Source organism: Mustela putorius, unplaced genomic scaffold (assembly GCF_011764305.1).
Source record: "Mustela putorius furo isolate JIRA1106 unplaced genomic scaffold, ASM1176430v1.1 tig00000585_pilon_pilon_pilon, whole genome shotgun sequence".
In the NCBI taxonomy this organism is placed as follows: Eukaryota; Metazoa; Chordata; class Mammalia; order Carnivora; family Mustelidae; genus Mustela; species Mustela putorius.
Window position 1 is genome coordinate 7,056,737 of NW_025421424.1, and position 15,296 is coordinate 7,072,032.

The 15,296-nt window shown below is 42.0% G+C and overlaps 1 non-coding gene and 1 pseudogene across 1 annotated transcript; one reads left to right on the forward strand and one right to left on the reverse strand.

Moving 5' to 3' along the window:
* Nucleotides 1-1,429: 1,429 nt before the first annotated feature.
* On the reverse strand, nucleotides 1,430-13,639 carry LOC101680237 (annotated as a pseudogene).
* On the forward strand, nucleotides 2,960-3,032 carry TRNAN-GUU. Its single transcript has one exon. It is a non-coding gene; the product is annotated as a tRNA-Asn (tRNA).
* Nucleotides 13,640-15,296: the final 1,657 nt, after the last annotated feature.

Here is a 15,296-nt window from a genome sequence, read left to right on the forward strand (position 1 = left end):
CTGCCATCCCAAACTTACTGGTATGAAAAAAAACAATAACAAGAATTTATGTTATCTTTTACAGTTCTGAGGATTTACTGGGCTGAGGTAGAGAGTACTTAGGGTTTCTTGTACAGTTATGATTCCCCTCAATAGATTATTCACTTGTATCTGACACATGGGCTGGGAAGATTCAGACAGCTGAGTGCTGGGACATTCAGGGTAGCCAGACTTCTTCCATGACAACTCAGGACTCCAAAGGCATACATCAGAGAGTCCAGCAGAAGCCTATTACCTTCTATGACTTGGCCCTAGAAGTCCTATTTAATTCTGATGCATTGTATTTGTTAGAAGCAAGTCAGTGAGTCCAACCATTATTCAAGGGAGAGGAATTAGATTCCATCTGTTGGGGATAGTGTTGAAGAATTTTTGGACATACTTGTTTTTTCTAAACTTAGACATGTCTTAATATCCCTCCCATTTCCTTTCCAATGATTCAGTCCTCAAATCATTAGATGGGACAGAAAAAGTAAATATCCATGTAGAGCATGGGCCCTAAATCCATTCTGGCTGCTGTCCTTAGAAGAGAGGAAGACACACACACGCGCGCACACATGCACACACGGAAGGCACCGGAAAGAGGAAAGATACACCAAGGGATCACACATAAAGACAGAGATTGCGGTGATAAGTTTACAAGCCGAGGAATGCCAAGGATTGCTGGCAAGCACCAGAAGAGCCTTCTGAAAGAGTATGGCCATGCTGACACTGTGACTTCAGACGTCTAGGCTCCAGAACTGTGAGACATCGGTAAATGTCTTGTTTTAAGCCCCCAAGTGTGTGGTATGTTACTAAGGCAACACTGACAAATTAAAACAGATACACTGTGACAAAGTTAAGGACCACAGTTGTGTTGAAAACAAAGACTCTGCGAATGATATTCTGGAGGACTGAGGCTGTTCATCCCTCCATCCCCTACTCTCTGCCCTCTCTCAACAGGAAATTGGAAAGTCTTTGGAGCCCAAGAGAAAAAAACCTAAAGTTTGTTGAAATTGACAGTTTTTCAACAAATGACTCAGCCAAGTAACTTAGCAGTGAGGCTCAACAACCCCTTCCACTCTAGCACACAGAGCTTCTAATCTGTGTTTTACTTCCCCACCTTTTTTTTCCTCCAGAAACGAATTTTATTATTTTAGAATACTCCTTAATTAGCGAGCAATTATTTATGTGAAGGAGAGTTCAAAAAACAGATTTATGACTGTTAGCCTTGTCCTCGATTAGAGATTTATGAATCATACACAAAATATTGTTGCCTAGAATAGGTACTCTAGAAGCGGTAGTAGAGAAGGTCTAAGAGGCTATGAACTTGGAAAAGCTTCTCTCTGCTTGTCTGGCTGTGCCAGTTGGACCACAGGACTTGGGTACAAGGATGGAGATGTTTTCTCTGAATTTAAAGCTTTCCCACAGTTCAAATGCTCTTTCCCGCATGCATCAGTTCAAAGGCTTCATTCAGTTGTTCAGAAGGCAGATTTCAAGTCATAAATCCATCAACTTTAATCTTTTGGGGCATCTATTGGACACCAACTTTGGGACACTTTGCATACTCTTCCATTCTCCAAAGGCAGTGCCTTTCCACATGTGGCCTGTGACCAGCTAAAACACGGCAAGTGGTGATTTCTTCCCCTGAAGTGGCTACTCTGACTACCATGATGACTCCCCGGTCTTGGTGGTGGGCCTAGAGCACGGCTCTCATGACTTTCACGTAACCAGCACACTTGAAGGAATGGGCCACTCTCCCATCATTTCATTGAGCATTTCCTGGATGGGTTTCCAGAAGTCCTAGGGTTAATAGAGGCTCCAAACTCCTTGGCCCTTATGAATTCATCTTTATCAGTGTCCACATCAATGATCCAGGATGCACAGCCCATGAGAGCTGCCAGTCCAACTCCTCCGAGGCCAAAGATGGCACCAAAGGAGCCAGACTGCCCTCTGTCAGTGTTCACAGCGGCGTCATGATCAGTTGAAATGCCATAACCCAGAAGGCAGACTTTATCCAGAGGTGCTAATGGATGAATTTTAGCAACAGAGATGTCAGCCACAACTGTATCAGGAAATGTGCTGGTTCCCATGGAATGTAGAATTGTCTTTCCTTTGCAAGTAAATCTGCTAGTACCATCTGGCATTAGTCCTTGTCCCTTGAGTAACTCTTACCTTCTGCAAAGGTTTGTTTCAGGGTTTAGACAAAAGTTACATTCTCCACACTGGGATATGAAGTGGGATGACAGTATCATCGGCCTTCAGCTTAGTCAGCTTTGACAACACTTTCCTTGATTCTAGCACCTTTAGGGCCCAAGATCATTGGAAAACTCCCCTCGGGATCAGCTCCACTCAGGTTATAACCATTGGTGTGGCAAACTGCAGTGGTGATCATCTTAATTCGAACTTCACGAGCCTTTGAGATGCCACCTCTACCTCCCATACAGAGAGAGGCTCTCCTGCCTCCCAGGCAGGTGAAGCCTTGCACTTGATAACGTGGTTCGCCGTGTCCTTGGACTCAGGTCAGTGAGGGGCAGACATGGTGGGCCTCATGGGGACATCCCATTCTTAACTACGAACAGACAATTGAGGATTACCAGACATAGCCAATGAGCATCTTTATCGTGAAAGACTAGGAACAAAAACAGAAGAAACCCCATGAGGAAAACAGATGGTGCAAGGAGGAAACTTTCGTTAAGAAATATATCCTCAGGGGCGCCTGGGTGGCTCAGTGGGTTAAGCCGCTGCCTTCAGCTCAGGTCATGATCTCAGGGTCCTGGGATCGAGTCCCGCATCAGGCTCTCTGCTCAGCAGGGAGCCTGCTTCCCTCTCTCTCTCTCTCTGCCTGCCTCTCCATCTACTTGTGATTTCTCTCTGTCAAATAAATAAATAAAATCTTTAAAAAAAAAAAAAAAAAAAAAAGAAATATATCCTCAGACGGGGCACCTGACTGGCTCAGTTGGTAGAGCATGTGACTGTTGATCTCGGGGTTGTGAGTTCGAGCCTCACATTGGGGGTAGAGTTTACTTAAAAAAGAAAGATGTAGGGGCGCCTGGGTGGCTTAGTGAGTTAAAGCCTCTGCCTTTAACTCGGGTCATGTTCCCAGGGTCCTGGGATTGAGCCCTGCATCGGGCTCTCTGCTTAGCGGGGAGCCTGCTTCCTCCTCTCTCTCTCTCTGCCTGCCTCTCTGTCTGCTTGTGATCTCTGTCTGTCAAATAAATTAATAAAATCTTAAAAAAAAAGAAAAGAAGGAATGATATATCCTCTGAGAAGAAGATAAAAAAACAAGATGCTGTTTTATTAAGGAACACCCAGAGAACAAAACAGCTCTTAGGAATGTTGATGGTAGCAGAAGTTAAAATTCAATATAATCTAGGAATTAAAAATTTGGGGATGCCTGGGTAGCTCAGTGGTTCATTGTCTGCCTTTGACTCAGGTCATGATCTCAGGATCCTGAGATGGAGTCCCTCATCTTCATGCTCATTGCTCAGTGGGGGAGTCCACTTCTCCCTCTGCCTCTGCCTGCTGCTCCCCCTGCTTGCTCCTCTCTCTCTGACAAATAAATGAAATCTTTTTTAAAAATTGCCAAACTGTCCCAGAAAGTGGGGCCAAAAAGGCAAAAATAGAATATAGAGAAAAGAAAAAGGATTAATTCAGAAGATCAATATCCAAATATTTTGAGATTAGAAAAGAGAGGAGAGAGAGAGAGAAAAAAAGAGAGAAGAAAAAAAAAAAGAAAGAAAGAGGAAATCATCAACACAATAATCCAGAATTTTCCAAAACTGAAGGATATGAGTTTCTAGATTCCAGTGTCCCAGCACAACAGATGAAAATAAACTTCAGAGCATATTATTGTAAAATGTCAGAATACCAAGGACAAAAAGAAGATTATGAAAGATCTAGGGGAGATATCAATAATCAAGAATCAGTAATGCTCACTAGGAAAATGTTTGTGGTATCCTCCAAACTGGTGATAGGGAGGGTGGTGTTTTTTTTCTTGAGCTCCTTGTCATGAACCCAGAAGGGCCCAGGCAGGCACCTGGGGGTGATGTCAGGCATCCTCAAGATGATACCGGTAGTCCATTCTCAATACTGTTTATATAAACAAAGACTGTGAAGACATTTCCTAATAAAAGAAGAGAATACAGCAACAACTTTGAAAAAAAAATCTAGAATCTCTATATCTTCATGCTTCTCAAAATTAGCTCTGGAAGCTAAAAAGACAAAGGAGTAGTGCCTTTGGAATTCTTACGAAAATTTTCCAACCTGTGACTACACATAGTCAAATTATTAGGTTGAGGATAGAATAATGACATTTTCAGTTAAGTGAGATCTCAAAAACATTACCTGAGTATCTTTCTTTTTTTTTCTTTTTTTTTTTAAGGTTTTATTTATTCATTTGACAGAGAGAGATCACAAGTAGGCAGAGAGGCAGGCAGAGAGAGAGGAGGAAGCAGGTTCCCCGCTGAGCAGAGAGCCCAATGCGGGACTCGATCCCAGAACCCTGAGATCATGACCTGAGCTGAAGGCAGCGGCTTAACCCACTGAGCCACCCAGGCGCCCCCTGAGTATCTTTTCTTAAGGAGCTGCTGGAGGGTGTGCTCTTCTGATCCAACAAAGGGAAACGGTAGGGTACCTGGGTGGCTCAGTTGGTTGGGCGACTGCCTTCAGCTGAGATCATGATCCTGGAGTCCCAGGATTGAGTCCTGCATCAGGCTCCCAGCTCCGTGGGCTGAGGGGTCTACTCCCTCTGACCTTCCCTCTCATGCTCTCACTCTCAAATAAATAAATAAAATCTTTTTTAAAAATTAAAAGAAAAAAAAGGAAAACAGTAATGGGAAACTTCCACAGAGATTGGTGAAAGGGAGTCCCAGATTATAAATCTTTAAAAAATAGTTAAGGTTCATGAGATGGGAAAATAATTCTGGATTAATCTGGGTGGCCCTCAAATGGGTAAGTAAAATCTTAAAAAAAAAAAAAAAAAAAAACGTTGGGGACACCTGGGTGGCTCAGTTGTTAAGCATCTGCCTTACACTCAGATGATGATCCCAGGGTCCTGGGATCGAGCCCTGCATTGGGCTCCCTGCTCAGCAGAGAGCCTCCTTCTCCCTCTCCCAATCTTCCTGCTTGTGTTTCCTCTCTCACTGTCTCTCTCTCTCTGTCAAATAAATACATAAAATCTTTAAAAGAAAGTTAAGGTTCATGAGATAAGGAAATTATTAATCTGGGTGGCCTGATGTAATCACAAGGGTCCATAAAGGAGGGAAGTTGGAAGTCAGAGAGGGAAGAAGATGCTGAATGGCTGGCTCTGAAGATGAAGGAAGGAGACCATGAGCCAAGGAATGTGGGCAGTTTCATGACACTGGAAAGGTAAGGAAACAAACCAGCCCAGAATGTTCTTCTCCTGAAGAAATTCAGCATTATAGATCCCAATTTAGACTTCTGACCTCCAAAACTATAAAATAAATATTTGTTTTTTTAAAGCCACTAAATTTGTGGTAATTTGCTTTAGCATCAACAGAAAACTAATATAATAATAAAAACAAATTAAATAACTTTGATTAAAATGGTTAAAAATGTGTTTATTATAGGCATTTTGGAAAACGCTGTAAGAAAGAAGAAAATGAAAATTATTCAGAAACCACCACTCAAGGATAGTCACTCTATATCATAGGGTACTGTTTTTAGTTTGTTTGTTTGCTTAAATATTTTATTTGACAGAAAGTACAAGCAGAGGGATCCGAAGAGGGAGAGGGAGGACCCCAGGATCATGACCTGAGCCAAAGGCAGATGCTTAATGACTGAGCCACTCAGGTATGCAGAGGGTGCTGTTTTTGATATCAGTAGGGCACACAGTCACGGAGAGAAACCCCACATTTCATTCAAGTTCAATACAATTTTGTTGTATACCAAGGGGATGGAAAATAAGTGAGAAAAATATAATACAGATTACTGGGGCACTTTTTAACTTATTTGTGAATGGAGGTTTATATTTTTATTTTAACCTCGCTTTCTACCCTGACGACTAACATTTGCTTCATTAGATCCTCTTTGCTTCCTCTATCTTTAGAATGTATTGCTGCATATTGGAACTCTATTTGCAAGTGACAGAAAGCTAACTAAAAATATCTTCAACAATAAAAGGACATTTACCGGTTCATTTACCTGCTAAGGACAGAGCTGGGTGCTGGGTCAAATAATCTGGGGGTTCTTTGTCATTCTAATTGTTTTTCATTCCTTTTTTTCCTTTTCTGGCCTTATTCTCTCCTCCTACACAGAGGCTTCCTCTGTATAACGGGAGCCAAAGCCGAGGCAGCTCCAGACTTCCATCCTCCCACTTTAGTAATCTCAGAAGAAACAAGTCTATCAGCACGTATAATTCCAAAAAGGGTTCCAGTTGATCTGGTCTGGATTTCATGCTTGGTCCTCGGACCCAAGTATGACCAGGTCATTGGGGTCATGTGATTAGCCAGGCTTGGGTCATGTACCTGTGGTTTTGGTGGTAGAATACTACAGTAGGAAGTTGACTAGATTCGAGTGATAATTTCCCAAAGTAAGATGGGGCTGGTGCTTCCTCCAGAAGAAGGAGAGAAAGAAGTTAGATAAAAATAATGTATCAAGTATACTTTAAATCTCCCTAGGGTAAAAGATAACCCTTTTGAGTTAGCAGGCCCACCATGATGAGCAATTCACCCATCTACTCCCCATAATGTTCTTCTTTACAGAGAAGAATGTAATAGATATGTAATGGCTTTGTGGTATAATTTTAGTAGTGTTGAACAGGGATGTTTTTAGAGGTCTATGATATAGTTCAAGCTGGAAAATAGCCATAAAAGTTGAGAGATGAGGGATAAGTAATTTGTTATTAACAGTAGGTTGAGATCTGAAGTTTCTAATACCTGTCATTTATTTTTTTTAATTTTTTTTTTAAGATTTTATTTATTTATTTGACAGAGATCACAAGTAGGCAGAGAGAGGCGGCGGGGAGGGGAGCATACCCCCCGCTGAGCAGAGAGCCCGATGCGGGGCTCGATCCCAGGACCCCGAGATCATGACCTGAGCCGAAGGCAGAGGCTTAACCCTCTGAGCCACCCAGGCGCCCCCTCTAATACCTGTCTTTTAAAACATATTATAAAGATTCAAGATTATCCCTCCAGGGGTGCCTACTACTTGTCCCTTGAACATACGCTCTCACCTTCTATAATAATGGAAGTCTTTGCTGGGCACATGGCTGCTTAGCCAAACACTCATCCCCCAGTTTCCCATCCAATCATGTGCATACCCCACGTGACTGGGTTGTGTTCTGTGAGATAGGGACTGAAGTGATATATGCAACTTTCAAGTCATGCCCTTAATTTCCACATTCACCAACCAGAAATCTTACAACTGGATAGTGATGACTTATCTAACGTCATACCATCAATTACTGTCGAGCTAACATTAGAAGAAAGGATGGCAGATAGACAAGGAAAAAGGAGGATAGTGGGCTGATAATGATGTGAACAATGTGCTTTGTATTTATTTTATGTAAATGATTAAATAGTCTGTCTATGTTCAGTAGCAGTAAATTTCCCTTTTAATGAGATTTGGATTCAACACAGTAATTCATATACAATAAAATGAGACTTTACTTATATTAAAAATTATTAATATTGACTACAACATTTTGACTTACCTTCAGTTAAACTTTAGTTTCCCAGGCGCCCAGGAGGCTCAGTGGGTTAAGCCTCTGCCTTCGGCTCAGGTCATGATCTCAGGGTCCTGGGACTGAGTCCTGCATCGGACTCTCTGCTCGGCAGGGAGCCTGCTTCCTCCTCTCTCTCTCTGCCTGCTTCTCTGCCTACTTATGATCTCTCTCTGTCAAATAAATAAATAAAAATCATAAAAAACACACACAGAAAAAAAAAAACTTTAGTTTTCCAAAGCTAATTTTGCACTATCATAAAAATATTAATTATAGGGGTGCCTGGGTGGCTCAGTGAGTTAAGTCTCTGCCTTTGGCTCAGGTCATGATCTCAGGGTCCTGGGATCAAGCCCCTCATCAGGCTTTCTGCTCAGCAGGGAGCCTGCTTCCCCTGCCCTCTCTCTGCCTACTTGTGCTCTCTCTTTCTCTGTCAAATAAATAAATAAATAAACAAACAAACATCTGCCTTTAGCTCAGGTAATGATACCAGGATCCTGAGATTGAGCCCCACATTGGGCTCCCTGCTCAGCAGGAAACCTGCTTCTCCCTCTCCCACTTCCCTGCTTATGTTCCTTCTCTAGCTGTCTCTCTGCCGAATAAATAAATAAAATCTTAGAAAAAATATTAATTATAAGAGAATGTCAAATCAACTGAAGAAAAGTACACTAGTGGGGCGCCTGGGTGGCTCAGTGGGTTAAAGCCTCTGCCTTCGGCTCAGGTCATGATCCCAGGGTCCTGGGATCAAGCCCCGCATCGGGCTCTCTGCGCCGCGGGGAGCCTGCTTCCTCCTCTCTCTCTCTCTGCTTGCCTCTCTGCCTACTTATGATATCTGTCAAATAAATAAATAAAATCTTAAAAAAAAAAGAAAGTACACTAGTAATATTATAGTAATATTAGTTTATATACAATTTGCTATAGGTAGAAATGCCTTTTTTTTTTTTTTTTTTTAGATTTTACTTATATATTTGACAGAGAGACAGCATACATAGACAGAATGGCAGGCACAGGGAGAGGGAGAAGCAGGCTGTCCGCTGAGCAGGGAGCCCGACGTGGGTCTCAATCCCGGGACCCTAGGACCATGATCTGAGCTTCTGAAGGCAGCTGCTTAATAACTGAGCCACCCAGGTGCACCTAGAAATGCCTTATATATTAACAGGGGCACTTGGGTGGCTCAATTGGTTAAGCATCCAAGTCTTGATCTAAGGTCTAGGTTTTGATCTCGGGGTTATGAGTTCAAGCCCCACATTGGGCTTGGAGGCTACTTAAAAAAAAGCAAAATGGACATTAACATCTTGTGATAATGAAATTTTGTTCACATGAAAACATAATCTCATTATACAGAACTTAGAAATGAAATGGAAGTTACCCCAAATGTCCCATTATATTTCAGTAAGTGAAGAGAAATGCTTTAAATACAGTAGGAGAAGGAGAGGTGTTAATGCCTTTCTATAATTTTCTTTCTCCCGGTCTTGAAAATTGTTGGTCAAGTAAATTACTTGAAAATGGAGTTTAAGATTACATAATTAGGACAGTTAAAAGCTCAGCTTCACCTTACCTCTCTATTTCTTTCTTCTACTATGCAATTAAACTCTTGTAAAAAGGAAAGATGTATGTACAGCTTAGAAAGTAGCTTTCTTAAACTGAATCCTGTCAGTGACTATATGTTAGGCTTTTGCTGATGATTGTAATTAAATTTTAACCACTCACTAAAAATGGCCCAAAGAGCATCTACTTCACCACACTTAAATGTCCTTTGCCTTATTTTATGTCTTGTGCTTTTTACTAAGTTTGAACGTCTTCCCTTCAATCCACACTGTTATTCTCTCCTACTTTTTAAAATAGATTATTTATTTATTTATTTATTTGAGAGCATGCAGGATCTGGGGGGTGGGGGAGGGGGAGAAGAAGACTCCCTGCCAAGTAGGGAGCCCAATGCAGGGCTCCTTCCCAGGACCCTGGGATCATAACCTGAGCTGAAGGCAGACGCTTAAACAACTGAGCCACACAGGCACTCCTCTCTCCTACTTTTGAAAAAAACTGCCTATTTCTTATAGTGTTCTTGTTTGACCATAGAGGGCACAAGGTCATCAAAAAGTTAAATAAATTGGGACGCCTAGGTGGCTCAGTTGGTTAAGCGGCTGCCTTCGGCTCAGGTCATCATTCCAGCATCCAGGGATCGAGTCCTACATTGGGCTCCTTGTTCAGAGGGGAGCCTGCTTCTCCCTCTGCCTCTGCCTGCCACTCTGCCTGCCTGTGTGTGCTCTCTATCTCTCTCTCTCTCTAAAAAAAAAAAAAAGTTAAATAAATTGTTCAGGCAGCAATGCATAATACTTGCTCTCTACTCCATGACTTGAGAAAATGGAGATAATTTATGCTAATGTTTTATGTACTAAAGAATACTTCTGTTTTTTTCCAAAGGTTAAATTTAATTTCACAAAGACTTTGCTTTCTTTGTTTGAAATATAAAGGGTGCCCAACTCACCGGAAAAATAAAAGATGATCAGTTTGTCTTCCTAGACTGTCAGATTCACACTGAAGATCTGCAAGGAAACAGAGTTCTTCTATATCTAAAATAGCAATTAGTTTGCCACCATTAATCTCAATTTCTTAACAAAAAATAAACAATAGCATATCTTGATATACTCCATTTATTACAGCGCTTTTGCATTATTTTGTTCTGTAGGTAGATGCAAAAAATGCAGTGAATGTATTACAATAGCATACAAAAAACAGATTAGAAAATTAGAAACCAGAGAAGCATAAAAACAATGAAAATTGTAGCGTAACTAAAAGAAATTTTCATCAAGGGCAACAATACAAATTCCCGGTACTCTTCTAAATTTGCTGAATTTAATATTTATAAAAAGGAATTTTAGGGGTGCCTGGCTGGCTCAGTCTGTGGAGCACGTGACTCTTGATCTCAGAGCTGTAAGTTTGAGCCCCTGTTGGGTATAATAGGCAGGTCCATCCTCCCCAGGCCGTGATTCACACCAAAACCCTCGAATCAGGTATAACTGCTTTCTTCCACACCCTGCTGGCTGTGAAAGATTGGGTATAGAGATTACTTAAAATCTTAAAAATAAATAAATAAATAAATAAATAAATAAAGGAATTTGAAAGAGTGACCAGATACCTTTTTTTTTTTTTTTTTAAAAGATTTATTTATTTGAGAGAGAGCACAGGTACATCCACGGTGGATGAGGGCAGGGTGTAGAGGAAGGAGAGAGAGAAACTCAAGCAGACTTGTGCTGGTTGTGGACCCCAGCACGGGGCTTGATCTCACGACCCTGAAATCACAACCGGAGCCAAAGTCAAGAGTCAGACACCAAATTGACTGAGCCACCCAGGCACCCCTGGAACCATATATCTTAATGCATCAATGCCTTCTGTGGCATAAGAGAGAATAATAAAATGAGTGTGTCTTTTTATGTTAATACCAACTAATCAATTGTAATTGGTATAATTACTACTTTGCTACTTTCTCCTAGTATTCATTATTCCTGAACACACAATGATAGCACAGGATATAATTTATTCTTTGGCAATATATAAATTGCAGACCCTGCATTTTCAATACATTTCACTTTACAGAATTTGTATTTGTTAATAAAGAGTACAATGTAAGCCCATCTGTTTCAAGGCTAAAACCTTTTAGTGGGCACTGAATGTTACTTGTTTCTAAGGTTCATGAAGGAAATCTAATCTCGTGAAGGAAAGGACATTTGAAAGACAAGGCTTTAGGGGCACCTGGGCAGCTCAGTCGGTTGGGCGTCTGCCTTCCACTCAGGCCATGATCCCAGGGTCCTGGGATCGTATCCTGCATGGGGCTCCTTGCTCAGCAGGGAGCCTGTTTCTCCCTCTGCCTGCTGTTCCCCTGGCTTGTGCTCACTCTCTCTCACACACACATAAATAAATAAAATCTTTAAAAAAAAAGACAAGGCATCATAAGGACAAAAAAGTAACATAGGTCATCAGCAATAACTTCCCTCAAAAGCTGCCAGACCAGTCATTGCCTTAGCAAGATATTTTGCACAGGTACTCTATGCTTTGGACACTTTGAGGCAACCCTTCTAACGATGCTAACCACTTTACCACCAATTTAATTAAATTTTATTTTATTTTATTTTAGATTTTATTTTTTTATTTGACAGAGAGACCGAGACACTGAGAGAGGGAACATAAGCAGGGAGAGTAGGAGAAGGAGAAGCAGGCTTTCCACTGAGCAAGGAGCCCGATGTGGGGCTTGATCCTAGGACCCTGGGATCATGACCTGAGCCAAAGGCAGCCACTTAACCGACTGAGCCACCCAGGTGCCCTTTACCACCAATTTTAGAATGACAATGTTTTGTTGCCCATTTTTATTCCAACTTTTGAATTTCTAAACTTTGTTCATGGTGCTTATAAACTGAGGGAGAGCCATGTGCTTAACTGAGAGACGTCTGGTAGTATAATGGTCGGTGACGTTTTTTAAAAAAGTGTTGCTAAGTACAAGATATTTTGGACTGCAACAACTTAAAAAAATCAAACGGTGTCACGGTTTCTTTGTGATCTGAAACGGGACTTTGTAAAATTTCCAGCTGTGGACTGACCACTTCTGCACAATACCTGTGACCTCCGGGTGTATTACTCTACAAGGCACCCAGCAATGTGTTCCACTAGGCAAGAGTATATCCTGCCAACTGTCCCCTAACTCATTTCATTTTGATCAGTATTCATTATTTACGCTTAGCTGTTTGTGGCTGTACTTTTCTCAAAAACTGCACTGATGTATATTTTGCCAAATGGATATGTGATCTTAGATATCACAGGTTTTACAAGAGGAAGACCTTGGTATTCTAAACTAAAGTGTCAACGTTGTCAAGGAAAACTGCTCAAACCAAAATCTGGGTTTACAAAATTTTTTTGCACTTAAATCGTTCAGCAGCCTAGATGACAAGTTATGTGAAAGTATAATTAATTATCCCATGTGTTGCAGTTCAGTTCCCAGGAGAAAAATCTGAGATGGAAATTTGCATGCAGGAAGTTTATCAGGAAGTGTCCTTGGCATCGGCACCTATGGGAGACTGAAGGAAGAAGGTTTAGGCAAGAGTTGAACTGTGATGTTGCCACCAAAGCCTCAGTTAATCCCTCCAGATTTGCAGCCCACAGGGTATGCCACAAATCCCCTCCCCCCTTAATTATAAGGCGGCGCAGATGACACTTTTGAGTCTTTTTGCACTTGGCGGAGTTAGATGGGCCTTGGTAAACCCCGTCAACCAGTTACTATGTGTGGGTTGCTCCTGGTGAGGTGGCCTGCCATCAGACAGGTGGTTCTCTTTAGCCAAGGGCAAGTTCCAGAGAGGAGCCTTGGCTGAGAGTTGCCAGCTGTCCACTGTCCCAGAAGCTGAGCTTCAGACCAATGGGGGCTGACCTGGGCCTCACAGACCAGCACCCACTACAGTACAAGATGGGCCATGGTAAGAAGTGTAATAATGGGGAGTGCCTGGGTGGCTCAGTGGTTTAAGCCTCTGCCTTCGGCTCAGGTCATGATCTCAGGATCCTGGGATAGAGCCCCACATCGGGTTCTCTGCTCAGCGGGGAACCTGCTTCCCCTCTCTCTCTGCCTGCCTCTCTGCCTACTTACGATCTCTGTCAAATAAATAAATAAAATCTTAAAAAAAAAAAAAAAAAGAAGTGTAATAATGGTAGACATTTCCTGCAGTGAAAACAGCTGAGATCGAATTAGCTACATCCTGTGCCTTAAGTATGTTACAGCCCTGCCCAAGAAACTACAGTAGCTTGCAACTTGCATCCATTCAATTCTAATCCCATTCTCCGGTTTAGAAGAACCACCCCAATCTGCCTTACCCTAGCCATCGAAAGTTCTACTTCCCACATGTTCCCAGTAGCGATCTTCAAGTTCAGTGAAGTCAATGGACTCACTTCTTTATTCCTGCCCATGCTCTTCCCTTCTCTACCTAAATCTAGTAAGCTTCCATACACAGGTCATGGTATTCTCTTCCTTCTCCAGATTTGCAGCCCAGAGGGTATGCCACAAATCCCCCCCTTTCTCTTTCTCTTTCTCCAGTGGTTTTTGGTATGTTGGGGGAGTAGGATCCCCAACAAAGTGAAAGCTCCTCCGCAGCAAGGATTATGCCTTGTATCTTCCCATAGCATCTACCACATTAGTGGGCATATGATTAGACATTGAATAGATTCAGAGGTTTAGAGACAAAAGAGACTTCAGGGACCACTTAGTCCAACCTAATTTTACAGGTGATTTAACAGAGACTCAGAAAGATGAAGTCATAATCCTCCTCTCAACTCCCACATTACTTTGTTTGTATTTTTTTAATGGTATTTATTACTTTGTATTTTTTACGTTAATTACCTGCCTACCTGTTTTACCAGTACATGCTGGTGTTCTCTAAGGCTCTGTTGGGTTGTTTTACCCGAGCCATCCATTCCCATAGGCTTCAATTACCACTAATAAACTGAATGACTCACTAATCCGTATCTTTAGCTGTGTGACTCTGCCTGAATAGTCCTTAGAAAACTCCATGGGATGTTCTGCAAGATTCTCAGTGCTCAACTTGTCCTCGACGCCTCCCTGATCCTTGTATCCGACTAACCACCAAATTCTATTCATCTACTTTGGAAATGCCACACGATTCCTGACCTCCCCGCAGTCCCCCCGGCATTCACTGCCACACATCACGAATACTAGGAACAGCCTCTTCCCTTTTCTCCTGGGAACCATTCTTTTTTTTTTTTTTTTTTTTTTTTGACAGAGAGAGATCACAAGCAGGCAGAGAGGCAGGCAGAGAGAGAGAGAGAGAGGAGGAAGCAGGCTCCCTGCCGAGCAGAGAGCCCGATTCGGGGCTCGATCCCAGGACCCTGAGATCATGACCTGAGCCGAAGGCAGAGGCTTAACCCACTGAGCCACCCAGGCCACCCTCCTGGGAACCATTCTTTTCCTACTACTTCATCCTCAGATCTGCTACCAAAGTAATTCTCCCTCTCAAATTGACCTAATATGTCACTCCTTTCTAAATCTTCTTTAAATTTTTCATTAAAAAGTCTTCATTGGCGGGATACCTGGGTGGCTTGGTCACTTAAGTGTCTCTCTCTTGATTTCGGCTCAGGTCATGATCTCAGGGTGGTGAGATCAAGCCCCGTGTTGGGCTCTGTGTTGGGTGTGGTGCCTGCTTGGGATTCTCTCTCTCCCTCTCCATCTGCCCCTCCCCTACTAAAAAAATCTTCATTGGCTCTTTGTTACCTGTAATAAAAGCTAAACTTCTTACCATAACATGCAAAGCTAGCTACAGAGAGAGACAGATAGTGAGCCTTACGGTTAAGACAAACTTCTAGGAGTAAATTCTGATTGTAACTCACAGCTATAGGACCAAGCAAGTTTATTTATTCCTTTTGTCTTTCTTGCATGTGAAAAATACATACAGTAATTGTACTACTTGATAAGATTTTTGTAAGGAATACATAAATTGATACACAGAAAGTGCATAAAACTGTGATGTTGCATATTAAATTCTGCTCTTATTTCTAAATCTAAGACAAGTGGGGTTTGGGGTGGGGGTGGGTGATGGATATTGGGGATGGT